At 51.1% G+C, this 25,118-nt stretch overlaps 1 protein-coding gene across 23 annotated transcripts in view; it reads right to left on the reverse strand.

Annotated features, from left to right (window-relative positions):
• The window catches only part of LOC123760692 (nuclear receptor coactivator 2), a 562,651-nt gene that overhangs the window by 331,965 nt on the left and 205,568 nt on the right, over positions 1-25,118 (reverse strand). For 2 of the 23 annotated variants that reach the window (XM_069328355.1, XM_069328360.1), the window contains exon 2: positions 7,115-7,168. The exons of the other annotated variants lie outside the window; for them this stretch is intronic. The gene's annotated coding sequence lies outside the window, so the exon portion shown is untranslated. The remainder of the gene's footprint in view (positions 1-7,114; positions 7,169-25,118) is intronic. 23 annotated transcript variants of the gene reach the window in all.

Below are 25,118 nucleotides of genomic sequence, written 5' to 3' on the forward strand. Positions count from 1 at the left end.
TGTAAAGTGTCAATAATACGGGGGGATGGTTGAGCTGCGACTTGTCAAGTCTCCTAGTTCAGTAACAACACTACTGGCATACTGACTGCTAGTGCCACGGCACAGGCACCACACTGCCAGGTGCCAGTCCACATCGATGGAGAAAAGAGGTCGGCACTATGCCACCTGAATAAGTAGGTCAGAAGCCGGGTCGCAGGAGGCAAGAAGCGTATTCAACTGCTCACCTGTATCATCACAAATCATTCTTTTCCATCATCCAATACACCATCAAATCAATACTTAAAGTATTCACTAATAATATACTTTGCGTGGTATGGTAGCGACTCGTTCCTTAGTGAGCGACGGCATGAAACAGGTTGGTTGTTGAGGTTGGCAGTAGTGGTTGAGGAGCAGTAGAGGAGGACGGGGGGGGGGGGGCGGGTGGTGGCTAGCTACTCCTCGACACCCAAGCAGCGCGAGGCCCCGCGCCTGGCCCACTAGAGGCGAGGTAGCAACACAAGCGCCCTGCCCGTGAGGATTGACGACTCCTAGAGCGGCCAGGACAGTGCCGCCGCCCGCCACACGCATGCACTCGCTACCCGCGCACGCGCGTCTACCTCACTCTCACGCCGACGCAACCACCTCCCTCCAAGTCCCACGCCGCAACACACTCGCCCACGCTTCCTCCGCCAGTGCTCACACACTCACACAAACACAACACGCAATAATCCCGCCACTTGAGACAATGCTAAAGCTTCAACTCCACCTCAATACAGTGGTGAAGAATACCATGTAACCAACGGACAAGTAGCTTTATCACTTTCTCCTTATTATAATTGTTCCATACTATCAACACTTCGCACAATGTGATTCCGTTTTTTTTTTTTTGGGGGGGGGGGGGAGGATGAAGGTATGGAGGCGAGTGTGGGGAAGTGAGGATGCGGAGTGGGGAGCCACCAGGTCCAGGCGCTGTGGTCCAGGCGCTGTGGTACAGGCGCTGTGGTACAGACCTTTACAGCATGTGTGTGAGGAGGGACGGGGCCGGCCACGACAGTTTACGCGCACGCTCCACCCCCACCCCCTAACCCCTTCCACCCCCCACCCGACCACATCCTCCTCCGTCCCCAAACCCCCACAACCTCCATCTCCACAGCCTCGCACACATCTGCCGCCTCCACGGCAGCCGCCTTCTAGCACAGAGACACATGTACACACTTCACGGTGAATGCCACACCATTAAGAGACTGTAACACGGGCGATGCTACCATAGCACCACGATCAATAAATTAGAGAGGAGGAGGAGGAGGAGCGTACGCCCCGCGCCACTCTGGCCAAGCCTCGCGCCCTACGCAACACACAAACCTCAATACAAACACATCACCGCTGTATTACCTTCCCCAATACGTCATGTATAAGTCAGAAATATATAGAAAAGTAAACAAATAACACCGAGAAAGCAAAGGACAGCATTTTCACAAAGGAGAAACGTCTTCCAGGAGAATCCTTCCCGGCCCCTTCCCTTCCCTGTCCCCTTGCTTTCCCACGGTGGCCCCTCCCCTCCCCCTGGGCCCAAGGGTCCCGCTCGCCAGGTGCCTGCCACCACCCCCCTGCCCAGTACCGGCATGACCTTGAATCACACTCCCCTCCTTCCCAACTGGCAACCTTGACCCTGAAGAACTAGGTGGATCCACTCGCTTTAATCCCTGTCACCCTTCAAGCATGCCTCAACCCTTGCCCTGTTGTGCACTATATGGGCGCTCTCGCTCTCTCTCTCTCTCTCTCTCTCTCTCTCTCTCTCTCTCTCTCTCTCTCTCTCTCTCTCTCTCTCTCTCTCTCTCTCTCTCTCTCTCCTTTCTTTGCGCACATGTGAGCCTTGCTATTCTGTTTCTTGCAACACAGGACTAGTTCCTTATTTTAACATTGAAATGGGTTCTTGCACTGTGAAGCTATTGCGTCACACCCCTATTATTTGAGTTGTGACGCGTGGATTGGTGTGACGGGGGAGTGGGGCGTGACGGGAGGAGTGGGGCGTGACGGGGGGAGTGGGGTGTGACGGGGGGAGTGGGGTGTGACGGGGGGAGTGGGGCGTGACGGGGGGAGTGGGGCGTGACGGGGGGAGTGGGGCGTGACGGGGGGAGTGGGGCGTGACGGGGGGAGTGGGTTGTGACGGGGGGAGTGGGGCGTGACGGGGGGAGTGGGGCGTGACGGGAGGAGTGGGGCGTGACGGGAGGAGTGGGGCGTGACGGGGAAGTGGGGTGTGACGGGGGGAGTGGGGCGTGACGGGGGGAGTGGGGGGTGACGGGGGAAGTGGGGTGTGACGGGGGGAGTGGGGTGTGACGGGGGGAGTGGGGTGTGACGGGAGGAGTGGGGCGTGACGGGAGGAGTGGTGTGTGACGGGGGGAGTGGTGTGTGACGGGGGGAGTGGGGTATGACGGGGGAGTGGGGTGTGACGGGCGGGGTGGGGTGTGACGGGGGGAGTGGTGTGTGACGGGGGGGAGTTGTGTGTGACGGGGGGAGTGGGGTGTGACGGGGGGAGTGGGGTGTGACGGGGGGAGTGGGGTGTGACGGGGGGAGTGGGGTGTAACGGGAGGAGTGGGGTGTGACGGGGGGAGTGGGGTGTGACGGGGGGAGGGGGGTATGACGGGGGAGGGGGGTGTGACGGGGGAGTGGGGTGTGACGGGGGGAGTGGGATGTGACGGGGGGAGTGGGATGTGACGGGGGGAGTGGGATGTGACGGGGGGAGTGGGGTGTGACGGGAGGAGTGTGTGACGGGGGGAGTGGGGTGTGACGGGGGAGTGGGGTGTGACGGGGGAGTGGGGTGTGACGGGGGAGTGGGGTGTGACGGGGGAGTGGGGTGTGACGGGGGGAGTGGGGTGTGACGGGGGGTGGGGTGTGACGGGGGGTGGGGTGTGACGGGAGGAGTGGGGCGTGACGGGAGGAGTGGTGTGTGACGGGAGGAGTGGTGTGTGACGGGGGGAGTGGTGTGTGTGACGGGGGGAGTGGTGTGTGTGACGGGGGGAGTGGGGTGTGACGGGCGGGGTGGGGTGTGACGGGGGGAGTGGTGTGTGACGGGGGGAGTGGTGTGTGACGGGGGGGAGTGGTGTGTGACGGGGGGGGAGTTGTTTGTGACGGGGGGGAGGGGGTGTGACGGGGGGAGGGGGGTGTGACGGGGGAGGGGGGTGTGGGGTGTGACGGGGGGAGTGGGGTGTGACGGGGGGAGTGGGGTGTGACGGGGGGAGTGGGGTGTGACGGGGGGAGTGGGATGTGACGGGGGGAGTGGGATGTGACGGGGGGAGTGGTGTGTGACGGGGGGAGTGGGGTGTGACGGGGGAGTGGGGTGTGACGGGGGGAGTGGGGTGTGACGGGGGGAGTGGGGTGTGACGGGGGAAGTGGGGTGTGACGGGGGGAGTGGGGTGTGACGGGGGGAGTGGGGTGTGACGGGGGGAGTGGGGTGTGACGGGGGGAGTGGGGTGTGACGGGGGGGAGTGGGGTGTGACGGGGGAGTGCGGTGTGACGGGGGGGAGTGGGGTGTGACGGGAGTGGGGTGTGACGGGGGGAGTGGGGTGTGACGGGGGGAGTGGGGTGCGACGGGGGGGAGTGGGGTGCGACGGGGGGGGAGTGGGGTGCGACGGGGGGGGGGAGTGGGGTGCGACGGGGGGGAGTGGGGTGTGACGGGGGGAGTGGGGTGTGACGGTGTGACGGGGGGAGTGGGGGTGTGACGGGGGGGAGTGGGGTGTGACGGGGGGGGAGTGGGGTGTGACGGGGGGGGGAGTGGGGTGTGACGGGGGGAGTGGGGTGTGACGGGAGGAGTGGGGTGTGACGGGGGGAGTGGGGTGTGACGGGGGGAGTGGGGTGTAACGGGGGGAGTGGGGTGTAACGGGGGGAGTGGGGTGTAACGGGGGGAGTGGGGTGTAACGGGGGGAGTGCGGTGTGACGGGGGGGAGTGCGGTGTGACGGGGGGGAGTGCGGTGTGACGGGGGGGAGTGCGGTGTGACGGGGGGAGTGCGGTGTGACGGGGGGGAGTGCGGTGTGACGGGGGGGAGTGCGGTGTGACGGGGGGGAGTGCGGTGTGACGGGGGGGGGGAGTGCGGTGTGACGGGGGGGGGAGTGCGGTGTGACGGGGGGGGGGAGTGCGGTGTGACGGGGGGGGGGGAGTGCGGTGTGACGGGGGGAGTGCGGTGTGACGGGGGGAGTGCGGTGTGACGGGGGGAGTGCGGTGTGACGGGGGGGAGTGCGGTGTGACGGGGGGGGAGTGCGGTGTGACGGGGGGGAGTGCGGTGTGACGGGGGGGAGTGCGGTGTGACGGGGGGGAGTGCGGTGTGACGGGGGGGGAGTGCGGTGTGACGGGGGGGAGTGCGGTGTGACGGGGGGGAGTGCGGTGTGACGGGGGGGAGTGCGGTGTGACGGGGGGGAGTGCGGTGTGACGGGGGGGAGTGCGGTGTGACGGGGGGGAGTGCGGTGTGACGGGGGGGAGGGGTGTGACGGGGGGGAGTGGGGTGTGACGGGGGGAGTGGGGTGTGACGGGGGGAGTGGGGTGTGACGGGGGGAGTGGTGTGTGACGGGGGAGTGGGATGTGACGGGGGAGTGGGGTGTGACTGGGGGAGTGGGGTGTGACGGGGGGAGTGGAGTGTGACGGGAGGAGTGGGGTGTGACGGGGGGAGTGGTGTGTGACGGGGGAGTGGGATGTGACGGAGTGGGGTGTGACTGGGGGAGTGGGGTGTGACGGGAGGGAGTGGGGTATGGGGGGGAGTGGGGTGTGACTGGGGGAGTGGGGTGTGACGGGGGGAGTGGGGTGTGACGGGGGGAGTGGGGTGTGACGGGGGGAGTGGGGTGTGACGGGGGGAGTGGTGTGTGACGGGGGGAGTGGGATGTGACGGGGGAGTGGGGTGTGACGGGAGGGAGTGGGGTATGGGGGGAGTGGGGTATGGGGGGAGTGGGGTGTGACAGGGGAGTGGGGTGTGACAGGGGAGTGGGGTGTGACAGGGGAGTGGGGTGTGACGGGGGAGTGGGGTGTGACGGGAGGGAGTGGGGTATGGGGGGGAGTGGAGTGTGACGGGGGGAGTGGGGTATGTGGGGGGGGCGATGCAACCTGTCCTCTTAAAAAGAACGTCGCTTTTGGCCGTTTGCCCGTATGGCCGAATTTGGACGTAATTTGAAAATGAAAAAAAAATTAAAATAAATTTGGGATTTCTTTTTTCAACAACAGTAAGTTAAGGGTCCTCTGATAGGTTAGGTGGGCAGGAAATTCACATAAAGTTTCAAAACGTTATGAAAAACGTGAATTTAAAGTGTCCTCTTATAACCTCTGCGCGTAAGGCGGACGACTCAAATAGAAAACGGAACAGAACGTCACTTTTGTGAGTCGATTTCATTTCAAATTACGTCCAAATTTAGCCATATCGCGCATACCAGCCAAAAGTGACGTTCTTTTTAAGAGGACGGGTTGGGCGATGAGTGATAGGGGCTGGGGCATGAGGAAGGGAGGAGCTGGAATATGAGGAGGAGCTGTGGTGTGAAGGTTCAAGTACGTTTATTGCGACAATAAAATCCATCCTAAAGGGATAGAGTAGCTTAGGCTATTTCTACGGTCATGGGATGGGGTGTGAGAGGGAGGTGCTGGGGATTAAGAGGAGGGGCTGAAGTGTGAAGGGGGAGGAAGAGGAGGCTGAGGAGTAATGTGGAGGAACGGGGCAGTGAGGAGTAAGGGCTATAGAGTAAATAGGATTGATGGGATGTGAGAATTATTTCACATTCTGTGGAGACAAAGCCTAGACACTGGCGTTATCCCTGACATACTAAAAACAGCAGAGATAGCACCACTCCATAAAGGAGCAAATAAGGCAGAGGCAAAAAAGTACAGACCGATAGCATACCATCACACATAAAAATCTTTGAGAGAGTGCTAAGAAGTAAGATCACAAAGTACATGGAATCACAGCATCTCCATAACCCCGGACAATATGGTTTTAGAACAGGGCGCTCTTGCCTGTCACAGTTGCTGGACCACTATGACATGGCACTAGATGCCATGGAAGACATAGACCTGATGTAATTTACAAAGATTTCGCAAAAGCCTTCGACAAATGTGACCATGGTGTTATTGCACACAAAATGCGTTCAAAATGAATTACCGGAAAAATAGGCAGATGGAAATACAATTTGCTGACTAACAGAAATCCAATGTGTAATAATCAACAAAATTAAATCCGGACCATCAGCCGTGAAAAGGTCAGTTAGCCAGGGTACTGTGCTTGTTCCAGTATTTTCTCATCCTCATACTGGACCTAGACAAGCACACAATCTATAGTACTGTAACATCCTTTGCAGATGACACTAGGATTTTTATGAGTAGACGACATAGTGAAGAGTGGACATCTTCAAGAGAAAACTAGATAGTTTTCTTCAAGTGCCGGACTAACCGGGCTGGCGTGCATATGTGGGCCTGCAGGCCTCTCCAAGCAACAGCCTGTTGGACCAAGCTCTCACAAGTCGAGCCTGGCCTCGGGAAGTAGAACAACTCCCAGAACCCCATCAAGCAGGTATCTTAATTTTTAATCAATTGATCATAACTACATCTGAATGTATTCATGACGTTAGCCTCAATTATCTGGCGATCTCGGTCCACTTCTTCAGAAGACTGACACTGTAGAGGTTCTCACTCATGCTCTTCTACCTCACCTGCGTTCATCGTCATCTTTATAACAAGAGAGCGAATTAGTAAAATTCAGCCCCCCCCCTCCAAAAAAAACACTAGCCCAAGACTCGAGACATACATACCAAACAATGAGCTTCTTATATTCAAGTGTAAACAGCCCAGAGCGTTTCGAAACCTGTACAAGGCTGAGAGGCGGGACCCCAACAGCTGAAGCTCAATTATCACATAATGAGTACCGTACCCACCAGCATAAAACACCTCAGAAAGTGGCACACACACACAAAACATTACTATCATACCAGTACATCTTAAAAAAAGGCAGCAGGATTAAATGTAAGGAATCGATACTGCTGAAAATGAGATCGAAACGTGGGCCTCCTTCCTACCTAACATTGCCAGCCCCCAACACCCCATTCCTCTACCCACCTTCCCCCATTCGCCCACACACACACCAATCCTCCAGCCCCCAGCACACCTTACCTCCTTCACCTTGTGGCGGTACTCCTACCATCTGCTGCCAGCCTCTTTTCTTACCTGTGAAAGAGAGAGAGAATAATATCAGCACATGCAAAAATCATACTCATACTTATATACATTGGAACGATACTAAGAAGCACAAGTTAAATACTCGGGGTCATATTATGTAGCATTTATGTAACACGTTCAAAACAAATGTGAATCTTCTGGGACAAAAGTTCAACACTATCTAATAACTCCTGGATTCTCGAACCTGTTTATAATTGCCATCTCGTCCCTATACTGACCACAGCATCTTATTTAATGACACAACACGAAAATAAATTTGTGTTGTTAAATACCGCAAAACCGTTTTAAAGAGCTCCATGTAATTGAGTTTATTAAGGCTTATAATTGGGGGGGGGGGATGGGTGAATAGTTCGTGAACACCCTGGAGCAAACAGTGTATATCAAGCAGTCATATATTCATATAACTGCAGAGAACGGTCGCATCTTATACTGTGGTCGATTTAATTATGGCCGACCTCGAGCAGTATTCTGCTCTCCGGCTGTCCAGGTAACATTTCCCAAAACACTGTAATCACGGGGCGTTTGGGGAGCCTCTTCCCGGTACAGCTGTAATGCTCCAGGGATTATCCAACCGTTCCCTATCTTCCCATTCACTTTTGTCTTAATCGAATCTCAGGTCAATATACTTTCCTGGTCAATGTATCCTAAAAATCAATAGAATCGTGATTAATAGGGCCCCATGGTCAACATATCTTGAGGTTCCCGCGTCAAACAGCATTGAAGACCAGACCACCAACCAGCTGGCCTAGTTAGAGACCGGGCCGCAGGGACGTTGATCCATGCAATCACGGCAAGATGATGCTTAAAAGAGGCCTGTTGGCTGTGACTCACGGTATCGCAAGGAATGATTTCGGTTTGTAGATTTGGCTCGAGTCCCTCTAATATTTCCCAAGTGTAAATTATGATATACGGCTCTCGCCTGGTCTATGGAGGTTATCTTCTGGTTATCTTGAGATGATTTCGGGGCTTAGCGTCCCCGCGGCCCGGTCCTCGACCAGGCCTCCTTTTTGTTACACATCCCCAGGAAGGAGCCCGTAGCAACTGTCTAACTCAACTGTCTAACTCCCAGGTACCTATTTACTGCTAGGTGAACAGGCGCATCAGGGTAAAAGAAACTCTGCCCATTAGTTTCCGCCTCCACCGGGGATTGAACCCGGAACCTCGGAACTACGAATCCGAAGCGCTGTCCACTCAGCTGTCAGGCCCCCATGGAGAGTACAATTTGAGGGATTTTAAAATATTTTATTGAATGGATTCGAGCAAAGGAAATGCTGCGTGTGTTCTCCAAGTCAGCAGTTTCTCTTGCCTTCAATGGGGTTGTTAAGAGTGCAACAATGTTCCACCTTACCTTATGTCTACATTGATTTAGTTCCATGAATCACTGTTCCCGAGTCCCGGTTCCGGCCTCTAGTTCAGGTCCTCTAGTTCAGGTCAACTGCATCTGGTCAACCAGGCTGTTAAAAGCCACTTGCGCGCAGTCTGACGTATAAATCACATGATCTATTGTTCGAAAGGTTCTCGCTCTCCAGCTAGTAATTTGTTTTGCTGTTGTGACATCTACTTTACTTTGTTCTTTAAGAGTATAAAGTCTTTCGACATGATTATTTCAGAGTCGTTCATATATGCTACTTATTACATGTGTGTAAACTGGCCTGTTGGGGATATGTAGTCTCAGGTACTGGTTCCTTACCATGGCTCAGGAACTGTAACGTGTCTTCACTGAACATCAAGTGGATTTCTATGGCCAACTGGCTTACAAAAGCCTGAAAGTTTTCTCTGCTTTCTATAGGGTAAGGTAATTATCATAATTATCAGGAGAGAGTACTTGTTATTGTTCTTGTTTTAAATTCAGATGGAACAAAATTTCCATATAGCACGGGCTATAGTGAGCCCGTAGGAGAAAGCACTAGGCTACTGCGACTATATAGCGCTGTGGAAGGGATATGAGGATACGGATTTGGGATTGGACGGGGGGGGGAAGGAATGGTGCCCATCCACTTGGACGGTCGGGGATTGAACGCCGACCTGCAAGAAGCGAGACCGTCGCTCTACCGTCTACTCCCCGGGCTTAGGGAGTACCCCAAGCCCGGCCCGAGGCCAGGCTTGACTTGTGAGAGTTTGGTCCACCAGGCTGTTGCTTGGAGCGGCCCGCAGGCCCACATATCCACCACAGCAACCCGTTCTCGCAAATTTATTAAGTCAATATTGACTTATTAGTTGCGTGCATAGGTGACATACTAAACATAATAGTTTCCCTTGAAAAGCTTCATAGAAAACACCGACCTTACCTATCCTACTTAGTATGTTAAAATAAGCATCTTATAGCTTCGTAATTACAATTGTTACTTAACCTATTATAGGTATAGGTTAGGTAATAATTGTAATTACGAAGCAATAAGATGCTTATCTTAACATACTAAGTAGGTTAGGTAAGGTCGGTGTTTTCTATGAAGCTTTTCAAGGGAAACTATTATGTTTAGTATGTCACCTGTGCACATATTTAATAAGTCAATATTGACTTATTAAATTTGCGAGAACGGGTTGACCACAGCCCGGTTGGTCCGGCACTCCTTGGAGGAAACTATCTAGTTTCCTCTTGAAGATTCCACGGTTGTTCCGGCAATATTTCTTATGCTCGCTGGGAGGATGTTGAACAGCCGTTGACCTCTGATGTTTATACAGTGTTCTCTGATTGTGTGCTCTGGAAGCCTTAATTATTCACTGTGGATGATCCCGATTTTAATTTTGCATGTAGATAACCTGGACAGCGAGGATTTCGATATCTGTTCCCCATATCGTAACCAGACCAGTCTTACCTTAAGGTTATCTTGAGGTAGTTTCGAGAGTCAAAGTCCCGGCCGCCCGGTCTTTGATCAGGTCTCCTGGTTGGTTGTTAGGTCAAGCAGGCTGTTAGACTGCGCTTCACGCAGTCTGATGTATGAATTACAACGTAGTTGATGAGGCATTCCTAGTTTACATAGGTATGTTGCTTGCCTTCCATTACTCGCAATGTTGCTGTTTAAGATTCAGCTACTGGCAACAAGAAGCTGCAAGTAGATGAGCCCGTACTGGACTTACCTGGCACAAGAACAAGGCTGTAACTCATCGCGCTCGTAAGTGATTGATGATTGATGAAGATTAAGCCACCACAAGAAGTGGCATGGGCATGAGTAACCCAGAGGTGGTAGATGATACCTGGTTGATACCTGCTTGATGGGGTTCTGGGAGTTCTTCTACTCCCCAAGCCCGGCCCGAGGCCAGGCTCGACTTGTGAGAGTTTGGTCCACCAGGCTGTTGCTTGGAGCGGCCCGCAGGGCCACATACCCACCACAGCCCGGCTGATCCAGAACTTCTCTTAGAAAACAGTCCAGTTTTCTCTTGAAGATGTCCACGGTTGTTCCAGCAATATTTCTTATAGTCGCTGGGGAGTGAATGTGATCTTAGGTGGTGTAACATCTTGAAGTGTGTCTGGCCCCTTGGCCGGGGTGGCAATGATTGTGGTCACTATAAGTATCGTCCTTGGAGCACCAGACGCTACAGTAACGACGGCTCTAGCTTACGGAGGCATTATTAACTTCTAACACTAATTGCAGTGTATTACAACACAAATAATAAATGTGATGGGTATTTGCAGTTTATTATAGAGTAAACTGGCCGTAAGGCTTGCATAACACTGCATGATAATGGCTCATGATAACCACGACCCTTACATGCATGATGAGCTCACCGGCAAGATTATCAACAACCATGTATTTTACACCCAGATAATACAAACACGTCTAAGCTTAGGGTAGGAATCTTGAGGTTATCTTGAGATTATTTCGGGGCTTTGATGTCCCCGCGGCCCGGTCCTCGACCAGGCCTCCACCCCCAGGAAGCAGCCCGTGACAGCTGACTAAGACCCAGGTACCTATTTTACTGCTAGGTAACAGGGGCATATGGTGAAAGAAACTATGCCCATTGTTTCTCGCCGGCGCCCGGGATCAAACCCGGGACCACAGGATCACGCGTCCAGTGTTCTGTCCGCTCAGCCACCGGCTCCCCCTCGGAATACGAGTGGCTGTGGTATGGCTGCCAGCTTAAGGGCAAGAGTCACCAGCAACACAACACAGGGTCAGCTTCGGGCGCTGCACCTGGACACCGCTCACACAAACTAAGCTTCCAAACAAACAAGGACAGACAAGGACAAACAAACAAGACACACACATTAATGTGTGTGTCTTGAGACAAGACTCACACACCCGCGGTTATATCCACCGTAGACCTCACCAGCCTGGGAGCCGGTCGGCCGAGCGGACAGCACACTGGACTTGTCATCCTGTGGTCCTGGGTTCGATCCCAGGCGCCGGCGAGAAACAATGGGCATAGTTTCTTTCACCATATGCCCCTGTTACCTAGCAGTAAAATAGGTACCTGGGTCTTAGTCAGCTGTCACGGGCTGCTTCCTTGGGGTGGAGGCCTGGTCGAGGACCGGGCCGCGGGGACACTAAAGCCCCGAAATCATCTTAAGGTAACCTCAAGATAGCCTGTACTCACCTATCCAGCACTACTCACAGTATAGCTTTCTCAGTGCGTAAAAAAATCAAGGAAGACTGTTTGACTAAAGTATTAGTAAGTTGTAGAGGACTGGTCACGGTCTTCTCTTCAGCCGGAACATTAGTATTATTATTAACATCTTTATTGTCATGATTGGTCCTGGGAACCACAAGGCAAGACAAGACAAGACAAGGCAAGACAAGACAAGACAAAAAAAGGCAAGGCAAGGCAAGGCAAGACAAGACAAGACAAGGCAAGGCAAGGCAAGACAAGACAAGACAAGACAAGACAAGACAAGACAAGGCAAGACAAGGCAAGGCAAGGCAAGGCAAGGCAAGACAAGGCAAGACAAGGCAAGGCAAGGCAAGGCAAGGCAAGACAAGGCAAGGCAAGGCAAGACAAGGCAAGGCAAGACAAGGCAAGACAAGGCAAGGCAAAACAAGACAAGACAAGGCAAGGCAAGACAAGACAAGGCAAGACAAGGCAAAACAAGGCAAGGCAAGGCAAAACAAGGCAAGACAAGGCAAGGCAAGGCAAGGCAAGGCAAGGCAAGACAAGGCAAGACAAGGCAAGGCAAGACAACACAAGACAAGGCAAGGCAAGACAAGGCAAGGCAAGACACGGCAAGACAAGACAAGGCAAGACAAGGCAAGACAAGACAAGACAAGGCAAGACAAGATAAGGCAAGGTAAGACAACACAAGGCAAGACAAGACAAGGCAAGGCAAGACAAGGCAAGACAAGACAAGACAAGACAAGGCAAGGCAAGGCAAGACAAGGCAAGGCAAGACAAGACAAGACAAGACAAGGCAAGGCAAGACAAGGCAAGGCAAGGGAAAACAAGGCAAGGCAAGACAAGACAAGACAAGGCAAGACAAGACAAGGCAAGGCAAGGCAAGGCAAGGCAAGGCAAGGCAAGGCAAGGCAAGACAAGGCAAGGCGAGCAGGCAGCCCGCTCTTAGAGTAGACCCCCCCCCCCCCCCCCCCGACAAAATAACGGCGTCACTAAAACGCGCCAACCCAAGCCACCCACTTAACCCAACCAACACAGAGGGAAAAGTAGATGCCTGAGAGCCGCTACTTTTCGTTGCTTTACATATTTTCTCATTTTCTCAGGTTTTCTCAACATTTTCTCGTGTTCTGAGTATATAAAATGTAACGCAATTTAAAAAAAAGAATAATAATACAGCACATTTTTATGAAAATGAGGAAAATTCATTATATTACGACACTAGTAAGACGTAATAGACTCTTGTAAGACTTATCGCTAGTCTTACGACTTACGATAATGAAACTTCTAAAATATATAAGTTATATCCTATTATTTAACAAATGATGCTTAAACAGGCAGCAATTATTATCAGTTCACTGACGAGGTATAAAACTCTCAAATATACTTATGATGTATTACATAACACTTGTCACTTTTGTTACAAGAGCGAGCAAAGGGGAGGGGGGGGGGTAAGGGAGCGAGCAAAGGGGTGGGTGGAGGGGGGGTAAGAGAGCGAGCAAAGGGGAGGGTGGAGGGGGGTAAGGGGCGAACAAAGGGGTGGGTGGAGGGGGGTAAGGGGGCGAGCAAAGGGGAGGGTGGAGGGGGGTAAGGGAGCGAGCAAAGGGGAGGGTGGAGGGAGGTAAGGGAGCGAGCAAAGGAGTGGGTGGAGGGGGGTAAGGGGGGAGAGCAAAGGGGTGGGTGGGTGAGGAGGGTGAAACAGGGTGGATGCGAAGCAGGATGTGCACGTCAAGACGCAGGGTGGGTGACTGACCCTGTGATGAAGGGTTAAGAGAACGAGTGGGTGGGCGTGTGTCGTGTGGGTGGGCGTGTGTCAGGGGACCTGCACCTGCTGATGGTGGTGGTGGCGGTGGGTGGTGGTGGTGGTCAGGTACAGGTAGCGAGGGGAATAGAGCCAGTTACAGGCGCGCAACAAGCCCCCAACCGAGCACAATTTTGCAAGCACCCACAAGACGTGTTGGGGTGACTCATCACATCCGGGGTGGGAGAGCGTCTTCCGACAAGTGCCCAGGAGCGAGGGTGGGGGCGGAAGAACAGGGGAGCTGTGGAAGTGGGGAGGAAGAGACGGGAGACCCGGGGAGCATAGCTGGAGAACGTTTCGGGAGTTCTTCTACTCCCCGAGCCCGGCCCGAGGCCAGGCTTGACTTGTGATAACTTGGTTCAACAGGCTGTTGCTTGGAGCGTCTCGCCGACCCACATATCCACCACAGCCTGGTTGGTCCGGCACTTCTTGCAAGAACCTGTCCAAGTGCATCTTGAATACGTCCACCTTAGTTCCAGCAATATTTCTAATGCTTGCTGGGAGGGTGTTGAACAGTTGTGGACTTCTGATGTTTAGACAGTGTTCTCTGATTGTGCCTATGGCACCTCTACTCTTCACTGGTTCTATTCTGCATTTCGTTTCGTATCTTTCGTTCAAGTATGTTGTTATTCGACTGTGCAAATTTGGGACCTGATCTTCAAGTATCTTCCATGTATATTATTTGATACCTCTCTGGTCTCCTTTCCAGAGAGTACATTTGGAGAGCTTTGAGACGGTCCCAATAATTAAGATGTTTGGCGCATATACGGCGCGTCTATACGTGCCGTATATGTTCTCTGTATTCCCTCTAATTCAGAGATCTCTCCTGCTCTGAAAGGGGAAATGAGTACCGAGCAATACTCAAGACGGGACAGCACCACTGATTTAAATATGGTTAGCATTGCTGTGGGGTCTCTGGATTTGAACGTTATCTTGACGTTATCCTGAGATGATTTTGGGGCTTAGCGTCCCCGCGGCCCGGTCCTCGACCAGGCCTCTTTTTTGTTTCACACCCCCAGGAAGCAGCCCGTAGCAGCTGTCTAACTCCCAGGTACCAATTTACTGCTAGGTAACAAGCACATCAGGGTGAAAGAAACTCTGCCCACTTGTTTCCGCCTCCACCGGGGATCGAACCCGGAACCTCAGCGAGTCCGAAGCGCTGTCCACTCAGCTGTCAGGCCCTCATAATCCAATCCATAATCCATCCTATCATTTTCCTGGCCGCCGCTATATTTGCTCGGTCATGTTCACTAATTGTCAAGTCGTCAGACATCATAATTCCCAGAACTTTTACATGTTGCTTTCCCTCTACGAGTAGGTCTAATTGTCTCCTGTACCCTGTGTTTCGTTTGACTTCCTCGTTTACACCACACCTCAGTACCTGGAACTTGTCACCGTTAACCATCATGTTATTTTCAGTTCCCCAATCGAAAACTTCATTAATATCTGCCTACAGTTTTTCAGTGTCTTCTACAGAGGAAATTTTCATGCTGATTTGTATATTATATGGAAAGGTTGACACGAAGTCTGTGTCGCACCGTCACAGTGTCCCACAGCTCGCAGAGTTACACAGCCAGCCAATCCTCTCATTTAGATAGTAGTACTTATAGTACCGATTTGAATCCTCGTACATATATTGACGTAGTGGACAATTGGAAAGTAGAATTTGGCACTATTGAATTTGGACAAACCGGAAAGTTTTGTATTTATGTTGCTAATAAAACATATCCTAACAACCCTAATGTATGTTGAGGCATTCAGGAGGAGTACCTATTGCAGAGGTGCAACAGGTACTCTGAGAGAGAACTCTATCAACATCAGAGGCCCGAGACTGTTCAACACGCTTCCACTACACATAAGGGGCATAACTGGCCGACCCCTCACAGTGTTCAAGAGAGAACTGGATAAACACCTCCAAAGAATACCTGATCAACCAGGCTGTGATTCATACGTCAGACTGCGAGCAGCCGCGAGCAACAGCTTGGTTGACCAATCCAGCAACGAGGAGGCCTGATCGACGACCGGGCCAGGAGGACGCTAAGCCCCGAAATCATCTCAAGGTAGCCCTCAAGGTAAGTTAAGGTACCTTACCTTACCTTACCTGTATAAGGTAAACCTAACTAGAGAACACTGTATAAACATCAGAGGTCCGCGGTTGTTCAACATCCTCCCAGCCAGCATAAGAGATATTTTGCCGGAACAACCGTAGATCTTCAAGAGGACATTAGATAATTTCCTCCAAGGAGTGCTGGACCAACCTGGCTGTGGTGGGTATGTGGGCCTGCGGGCCGCTCCAAGCAACAGCCTAGTAGACCAAACTCTCACAAGTCAAGCCTGGCCTCGGGCCGGGCTTGGGGAGTAGAAGAACTCCCAGAACCCCATCAACCAGGTATCAACCAGGTATCAACCAGGTACAGTACAAAGATAAAACTGTGTAAAAGATATGTTATACTAAGCCTAGGAATATTTAAGTTAGTTTTTAACATGATTTTTTCAAGACTGTATAAAGTGAATAATACCAAATTCTACTATCTAATTACCCATCACGTCACCATATGTATGATGAACTAGTTACAAAAAGTAAATCTAAAATAGTTACAAAAAGTATAAAAAGTAGTCTAAACAAGATTTTGGGTTGCAAACAGCTCCCCGCGTCACACACACACACACCTCACAGTCACACACCGCTACACAGTCACACACCGCTACACAGTCACACACCGCTACACAGTCACACACCGCTACACAGTCACACACCGCTACACAGTCACACACCGCTACACAGTCACACACCGTTACACAGTCACACACCGTTACAAGTCACACACCGCTACAGTCACACACCGCTACACAGTCACACACCGCTACACAGTCACACACCGCTACACAGTCACACACCGTTACACAGTCACACACCGTTACACAGTCACACACCGTTACAGTCACACACCGTTACACAGTCACAGCTCACAATGTTACAACAGGGTTAAGCAAGAAATAACACAAAGTCACATAACAACAGTGCCAGAGCTCAGTAACAGAGCAACACATGGAGAGGGATGGTGGGGGCGGCAGGTGCTAGGGGCCGTGTGTCAGTGTAGACCATAGAGGCTACCAACACCTCGGTGTTCCCTCGGGGGGCCGCCCAAACCCCCAGGTAAGGGGGAGAGGGGGATGGAGGAGGAAAGGATAGCAGTCTCTTGCCCCGGCTACTGTCCGCTCTTGAAGGAATGTCTTAGAATTGAAGGTGAACTAGACTGCGTAACGGCACTGCGACCAACCAAGGGGGGGGGGGGAGGAAAACCATTATTTTCCCCGCGTAATTTCTTACTAACACGTGAACACCTTCCATTATTATCGAGTAGTTGAGCATGATAGGAGAAACCGCGGATGATAAATCAATTAAGAGCCACTACACGGGGGAAATAAAGGGCGGCATGTTAGGTGAAAGCGGAGGATGTGGCACGTTGTGTTGCGTAGGAATTCAATATAAGAGGGAGGGAGGGAGAGATGGAAGCAGCGGAGGAGGAGTGCCGGGGGTGTCTAGGGCGACACGGAGCCAGACTTGGCACTGGGCCAGGCGTCGGCCAGGGGGGAGGAGGCGGGGTCTGCTGCCCGTGACGTCACGGTGGGCGTGGCCTCCACGTGACGTCATGCTCTCAGCTGATTTGGATGCGCGGGCGAAACGGGACGCCCCACCCCCCCTCCCCCCTCTCCCTAAAGTTGTTGCCGGGGTCTCCCAGCCGCTAAACATTCTCCCTTTAAGCAGGTAAACACCTTCTAAGAGACGCGTCCTTCCTCCCGCTAGACGTCTAAGATTGAAAGCAGCTGGTAAAGGCTTCCACGGCATGTTCAACCGTGAGTCGGTTGCAGATCTTGCAGTAAGAAAGGAACATATAGACAGTGTAGTGTTTGGCAAGAGCGCCCCCCCCCCACCCGCCGTACCCGAATTCCCGCGGAGTTGAAGCACCTGATGCTCTTTGGCCACGTGTTTACATAACTCCACGTGTCACGTGACCTGACAATTACACACCTGGCCATGTTGTTGTTACCTTGACGTGAGTGCCGCCCAGAGTGCCGCCTCCTCCTTCACTGCCTCCACCAAACATCCTGAGCTAAGAATAACAATAAACATTCTTTTTTTAAAGATATCCTCATCGTAACTTGTATTCTTATTAAAGTATCTTCGTATCTGTCACTCGTGTTCAGTTTGACCTCACCATTTATCAAGTTACTAATATATAAGTAAGAGGTTAGACACTGATATTCTAGGGCTGGGAAAGTGCAATATTGTGTAACTAAACACGAGTGTAACGGTTGTTACCCCCGAGATATAAACATCCTGAGAAAGGAGACAGTTACTTGCAGTTTCATGACCAACGGGGGAACATATATACCTTTGTGGTGAGAAACATCATTAAATTTCAGTATTTAATACCAATAACTTGGAAATTCATTTAACACTTCCAAGTCTGTAAAAGTACAAGTCGGCTAAAGTATAAGCTACTTTTTTCAAATTACTTTACTATTGTTCAAGAGCATCCCAGGACAATAGCATATAATCACACAGAGATCACACTAGCGTGATGCACCAAATGAACAAATCCACAAGGGCCATGACGAGGATTCGAACCTGCGTCCGGGAGCATCCCAGACACTGCCTTTTACCCTGTCGTAGCTCAGTCGATTAAGGCAGTGTCTGGGATGCTCTCGGACGCAGGTTCGAATCCTCGTCATGGCCCTTGTGGATTTGAGCATATAATCATATTCCTAGGAGCATACTCAGTTCCGAAGCACCTCGGTATACCACGCATACTGCATTAGTATATATAATATATCAGTAAATTCCCTACCCAAGCCCGGTCTAAGGCCTAGAGCTCACCTGAAGGTGCTGGGCGTTCTTCTACTTCCGTTCTTCCGTTCACAGCCACACACTACAGCCTACATACTGGCTGGGAGCTACAGACGTACACAAACGACGGTTAAGTATGTAGTCGAATACAGCAGAAGCATCCTGAGGCCCTTGAGCACAAGTGTACTTGTACTTGACTCCTTCCAATCGTTACTGCAATAAGGCGGAGCTCGCTTTTATATCAGGGTGGACTCTCACCACCCAGCCCGTCCTCCAAACAAAGACCGGAAGGTGATTCCATCCACCCGCCAAACCCCCAGCTGTTTATGAATGAAAAACGGTTTACACACGACTCACAACTGATTTCGTTCGAACACTTCCGGAACAAGTGCTTCACTGACGAATTTTGTTCGAACCACAACGCTGTAAATGCTTCACCCACGTACTACAAATACAAATAATCGCCAACAGAACCTAAACACCTAACCTAACCTATGTCTATATATACACAATATGCTGTTATAATATTAATTTATATTTGAGAATATTCCCTTTTTGAATGAAGAGCATGTAAAAATTGATGAATGCGTCTGTGGGGTCGACAGCTGGATGTAATGGACTTGAGTCGAGGACAGGTAGCACCACCAAGAACCACACTTGCCCCATGTCACCTCACACCTCTTACTGTTCAAGATGCAACAGTGCCGGCACTGTAGCTGCAACTAGAACAGGTGCGGTAATGACAACAGCACCGGAAGCAACCGGAAACAACAGCAATTGCCCCAGGAAACACCAACTGCTTCAGACAACAACAGAACTTGTATCAGAAGCAGCAGTGGTATACGAAGCGACAGCAGCAATTAAACCAGTGTTTCCAGCGATTAAAACACTAATGGGTTCCTTAAGACACCACAACCATTCTTGAGCGGTGAGGATGGTCGCACAGGATATTGCACAACATCAAGTACATGTGTCGGCTTGTGTGGCTTAATGATGTGATTACCGGAGCACGGTGACCAGGGTGCTGATGAGGCAGGCATGAGGTAGGGGGCATGGGTGAGGTAGGGGGCCATGGGTGAGGTAGGGGGCCATGGGTGAGGTAGGGGGCCATGGGTGAGGTAGGGGGGCCATGGGTGAGGTAGGGGGGCCATGGGTGAGGAAGGGGGCATGGGTCAGGTAGGGGGCATGGGTGAGGAAGGGGGCATGGGTGAGGTAGGGGGCATGGGTGAGGAAGGGGGCATGGGTGAGGTAGGGGGCCATGGGTGAGGTAGGGGGCCATGGGTGAGGTAGGGGGCATGGGTGAGGTAGGGGGCCATGGGTGAGGTAGGGGGCCATGGGTGAGGTAGGGGGCCATGGGTGAGGTAGGGGGCCATGGGTGAGGTAGGGGCATGGGTGAGGCAGGGGGCCATGGGTGAGGCAGGGGGCCATGGGTGAGGCAGGGGGCCATGGGTGAGGTAGGGGGCCATGGGTGAGGTAGGGGGCCATGGGTGAGGTAGGGGGCCATGGGTGAGGTAGGGGGCCATGGGTGAGGTAGGGGGCATGGGTGAGGTAGGGGGCCATGGGTGAGGTAGGGGGCATGGGTGAGGTAGGGGGCATGAGTGAGGCAGTCCACCACGCTAATTCTCATCCAGGCATTCATCCACGCTGCCGGCTGTAAAGCTGCCTCCCCTCTACGCTACAAGTCCAACACGGGTCGGCTGATATGTCAACATTTCCTACCACTGGGTTTCGACTGTCGGTAAAATAGTTATGACGAAATCTCAGGAAATAATCCTGGCCACCCGTCAAAACACTCATGCAAGTCATTACAAGTAAAGAACAATAAAGACAACAGCGACTATATACTAACCTGGACAGAATACGCAAGAAATGTTCACACCGAACTTTGGCCAATCATTTGAGACATCACGTAACTTGATATCACGTAACTTGATATCGCGTAACTTGATATCACGTAACTTGATATCACGTAACTTGTTCCCTGTATTTGTTTTCTGCCACTGCAGCATTTAGACCATGGAGCCATATTCTTTTAACTTGCCCCTATTCACTTATGTTTTCCTGAAGACAATTTCCTGAATTCTGGTCTTAGGTTATCTTACGCCTTCCATCTGAATACATCTGCATTTTGGTATAATATGTCTCGGTGATTTTGCCGTAATGATCAAGACAAATGAACAAGTTTGTGCTGAGGTGACCGGATCAGCCTGACTCTGCACCCCGTCCTCTGGCAGCATTCACAACGTCATTAAACTGATGTATTAAAAGGCCCGAGCCTAACCGAGGACCCACAGTAGAAAACAGGAAATCACGTCAATTTTGCGAGCCGCTATGATTATTAGCACATCATTTTTTGGCCCTAGTGGATTTATACCTCAAAAATGCGATGTATTATTCGAGAAGACAGTCTGGACTGTGATGGCTATGTGGGCTCTCGAGCTGCGAACACAGACCAGTTTTACAGACCAGGAGCCAGATTCACGAAGCAGTTACGCAAGTACTTACGAACGTGTACATCTTTCCTCAATCTTTGACAGGTTTACAAGCATGAAAATTTCCCAATCAACTGTTGTTATTGTTATAAACAGCCTCCTAGTGCTTCGGAGATCATTAACTGTTTAATAGTTGTAAACAAAGCAGCCAAAGATTGAGAAAAGATGTTGAGGTTCGTAAGTGCTTCGTGAATCTGGCCCGAGACAATCACTAGGGGAAGGCTGGCCACAGGCAGGCTGTGTGAGCAGAACTCTCGACACCATCAACAGGTAACAGGTATGAACACTTGTACAAGATAGCTCTTCCTGCTTTACAGTAAAGACTCTGTACTGTCACACCTACATACAGCAAACACCTGGATTATATAGCTTCTCTTTTTTCCATATATTTTTCTTACTTTGAAAATTAGCAGCCACTCAAAGTTATAAATGATGGTGTTGCCACTGGTCTGATGTTTTTTCCAATATTTTGTTAACTCCACTGTGAAGTTGACTTAAGGTCACTTAAGTCCACTTAAGTCCACTTCATGGGGGCTGTGAGAGCCCCCATGTAATCATTAACGTGAGGCTGCCCTTAGGATCATTGTCCAAGCGGCCCGGTCTCTTGTCCAGGCCTCCTGTCTGACGGTCTGGTCAACCAGGCTGTTACACCCAGCTGATCGCAGACTGACCTATGAATACAGCCCCAATTGATCAGGTACCGTTTGGAGGCGTTTAGGTACGGAGCGTGAACACTTCTCCACAGGTATGCCTAAATCACCTCCATCAACAAGCAACAAATCCAACTTCTTTATGGAATACGGGAAAGGAACTGTAAAGGAAATAAAACACAACGAGGGAACTTGACAACGAGGGAACTTGACAACGAGGGAACTTGACAACGAGGAAACTTGACAACGAGGAAACTTGACTACGAGGAAACTTGACAACGAGGGAACTTGACAACGAGGGAACTTTGACAACGAGGGAACTTTGACAACGAGGGAACTTTGACAACGAGGGAACTTTGACAACGAGGGAACTTTGACAACGAGGGAACTTTGACAACGAGGGAACTTTGACAACGAGGGAACTTTGACAACGAGGGAACTTTGACAACGAGGGAACTTTGACAACGAGGGAACTTTGACAACGAGGGAACTTTGACAACGAGGGAACTTTGACAACGAGGGAACTTTGACAACGAGGGAACTTTGACAACGAGGGAACTTTGACAACGAGGGAACTTTGACAACGAGGGAACTTTGACAACGAGGGAACTTTGACAACGAGGGAACTTTGACAACGAGGGAACTTGACAACGAGGGAACTTGACAACGAGGGAACTTGACAACGAGGGAACTTGACAACGAGGGAACAGGCAAACTTTCCCCAAGGTGCGTCCCAGAATCCATGTCCTTACCCCCCTCAAACTGGAATTACTCCGTGCAGGGTGAGTGCAAGAGTGTTCCGTGCAGGGTGAGTGCAAGAGTGTTCCGTGCAGGGTGAGTGCAAGAGTGTTCCGTGCAGGGTGAGTGCAAGAGTGTTCCGTGCAGGGTGAGTGCAAGAGTGTTCCGTGCAGGGTGAGTGCAAGAGTGTTCCGTGCAGGGTGAGTGCAAGAGGTGCAACAATGTATACACACATACAAACTGTTGCATGGCGTGGTACCGGTTCTGCCTCAAGCTAATTCCTTACAATCAAAGAGCCTAAGAAACCAGACGAGATGGTTAAGAAATCTGCCGTGTTCACTTCCAAACCCACCGTGTTCACTTCCAAACCCACCGTGTTCACTAACAAACCCACCGTGTTCACTAACAAACCCACCGTGTTCACTAACAAACCCACCGTGTTCACTAACAAACCCACCGTGTTCACTTCCAAACCCACCGTGTTCACTTCCAAACCCACCGTGTTCACTTCCAAACCCACCGTGTTCACTTCCAAACCCAGCGTGTTCACTAACAAACCCAGCGTGTTCACTTCCAAACCCACCGTGTTCACTTCCAAACCCACCGTGTTCACTTCCAAACCCAGCGTGTCCACTAACAAACCCACCGTGTTCACTTCCAAACCCACCGTGTTCACTTCCAAACCCACCGTGTTCACTTCCAAACCCAGCGTGTTCACTAACAAACCCACCGTGTTCACTAACAAACCCACCGTGTTCACTAACAAACCCACCGTGTTCACTAACAAACCCACCGTGTTCACTAACAAACCCACCGTGTTCACTAACAAACCCACCGTGTTCACTAACAAACCCACCGTGTTCATTAACAAACCCACCGTGTTCACTTCCAAACCCACCGTATTCACTAACAAACCCACCGTGTTCACTAACAAACCCACCGTGTTCACTAACAAACCCAACGTGTTCACTAACAAACCCACCGTGTTCACTCACTGACCAAGGCAACAAACACAAGGCCTAATTAGAAACCACTGTGCAGTGTCTGTAATCGTAATTTAACAAACAAAATTGATGATCTAAGCATTTAATTATCTTCGCGTGGGATTTATTTCTTTTGAAGGTCATGTTTCTATCAACATCAGTGGGCCGACCCCTCACAGTGTTCAAGAGAGAACTCTATCAACATCAGTGGCCCGAGACTGTTCAACACGCTTCCACTACACATAAGGGACATAACTGGCCGACCCCTCACAGTGTTCAAGAGAGAACTGGATAAACACCTGTAAAGGATACCTAATCAACCAGGCTGTGATTCGTACGTCAGGCTGTGAGCAGCCGCGTCCGACAGCCTGGTTGACCAGTTCAGCAACCAGGAGGCCTGGTCAGAGACCGGGCCGCGCTGATCTTGAACCCCGGAAAAACCGTGGAGATGTTTGTCGATTATTGAGGTAAGTCCTCAATAAATTACGCGCAGAATAGTAAATAAATATAAACAAATGCATTCTGGATCCGAAGAATATATTTGGTGAATTGGAAGCTTAGTAATGTGAGCATGTGTGTGTATGTACGTACGTACACACACACACACACACACACACACACACACACACACACACACACACACACACACACACACACACACACACACACACACACACGGGTGCGTATGTGTGTGTACTCACCTATTTGTGCCTGCAGGATCGAGCATTGACTCTTGGATCCCGCCTTTCGATCCATCGGTTGTTTACAGCAATGACTCTGGTCCCGTTTCCCTATCATATCTAGTTTTAAAATTATGAATAGAACAAGTCTTTCTTCCACAACCTGGTCCTTAAGTGCATTCCATTTCTCCACTACTCTCACGCTGAAAGAAAACTTCCTAACATCCCTGTGACTCATCTGAGTTTCCAGCTTCCACTCATGTCCCCTCGTTCTGTTACTCATCCGTGTGAACATTTCGTCAATTTCCACTCTGTCAATCCCGCTAAGTATTTTATACGTTCCTACCATATCCCCCTTCTCCCTTCTTTTTCTTGTGTCGTAAGGCTCAGTTCCTTCAGGCGCTCTTCATACCCCATCCCTTGTAACGCTGGGACGAGTCTTGTTGCAAACTTCTGAACCTTTTCCAGTTTCCTTATGTGTTTCTTTAGGTGAGGACTCCATGACGGCATACTCTAAGACTGGCCTCACATAGGCAGTGTAAAGCGCCCTAAATGCCTCTTTACTTAGGTTTCTGAATGTTCTAACTTTTGCCAGTGTAGAGTACGCTGCTGTCGTTATCCTATTTATATGTGCCTCAGGAGTTAGATTAGGTGTTACGTCCACGCCCAGGTCTCTCACGCGTCGTCACAGGTAGGCAGTTCCCCTTCATTGTGTACTGTCCCTTTGGTCTACTGTCACCTAATCCCATTTCCATAACTTTACATTTGCTCGTGTTGAACTCCAATAGTCATTTCTCTGACCATTTCTGCAACCTGTTCAAGTCCTCTTGGAGGATCCTACAATCTTCATCTGTCACAACTCTTCTCATCAACTTTGTGTCATCCGCGAACATCGACATGTAGGATTCTACTCCTGTAAAATATGTCATTAATGTATATTAGAAATAGAATTGGTCCCAGCACCGATCCTTGAGGTACGCCACTCGTTACTGTTCGCCAGTCCGACTTCTCGTCCCTTACCATAACTCTCTGGCTCATTCCTGTTAGGTAGTTCCTTACCCATGCTAGGGCCTGTCCGCTTACTCCCGCCTGCCTCTCAAGTTTGAATAGCTTTCTCATGTGCGGTACTGTATCAAAGGCCTTTTGGCAGTCCAGAAATATGCAGTCTGCCCAACCTTCTCTGGCCTGCCTTATCCT

This window comes from Procambarus clarkii, chromosome 21 (assembly GCF_040958095.1).
Source record: "Procambarus clarkii isolate CNS0578487 chromosome 21, FALCON_Pclarkii_2.0, whole genome shotgun sequence".
In the NCBI taxonomy this organism is placed as follows: Eukaryota; Metazoa; Arthropoda; class Malacostraca; order Decapoda; family Cambaridae; genus Procambarus; species Procambarus clarkii.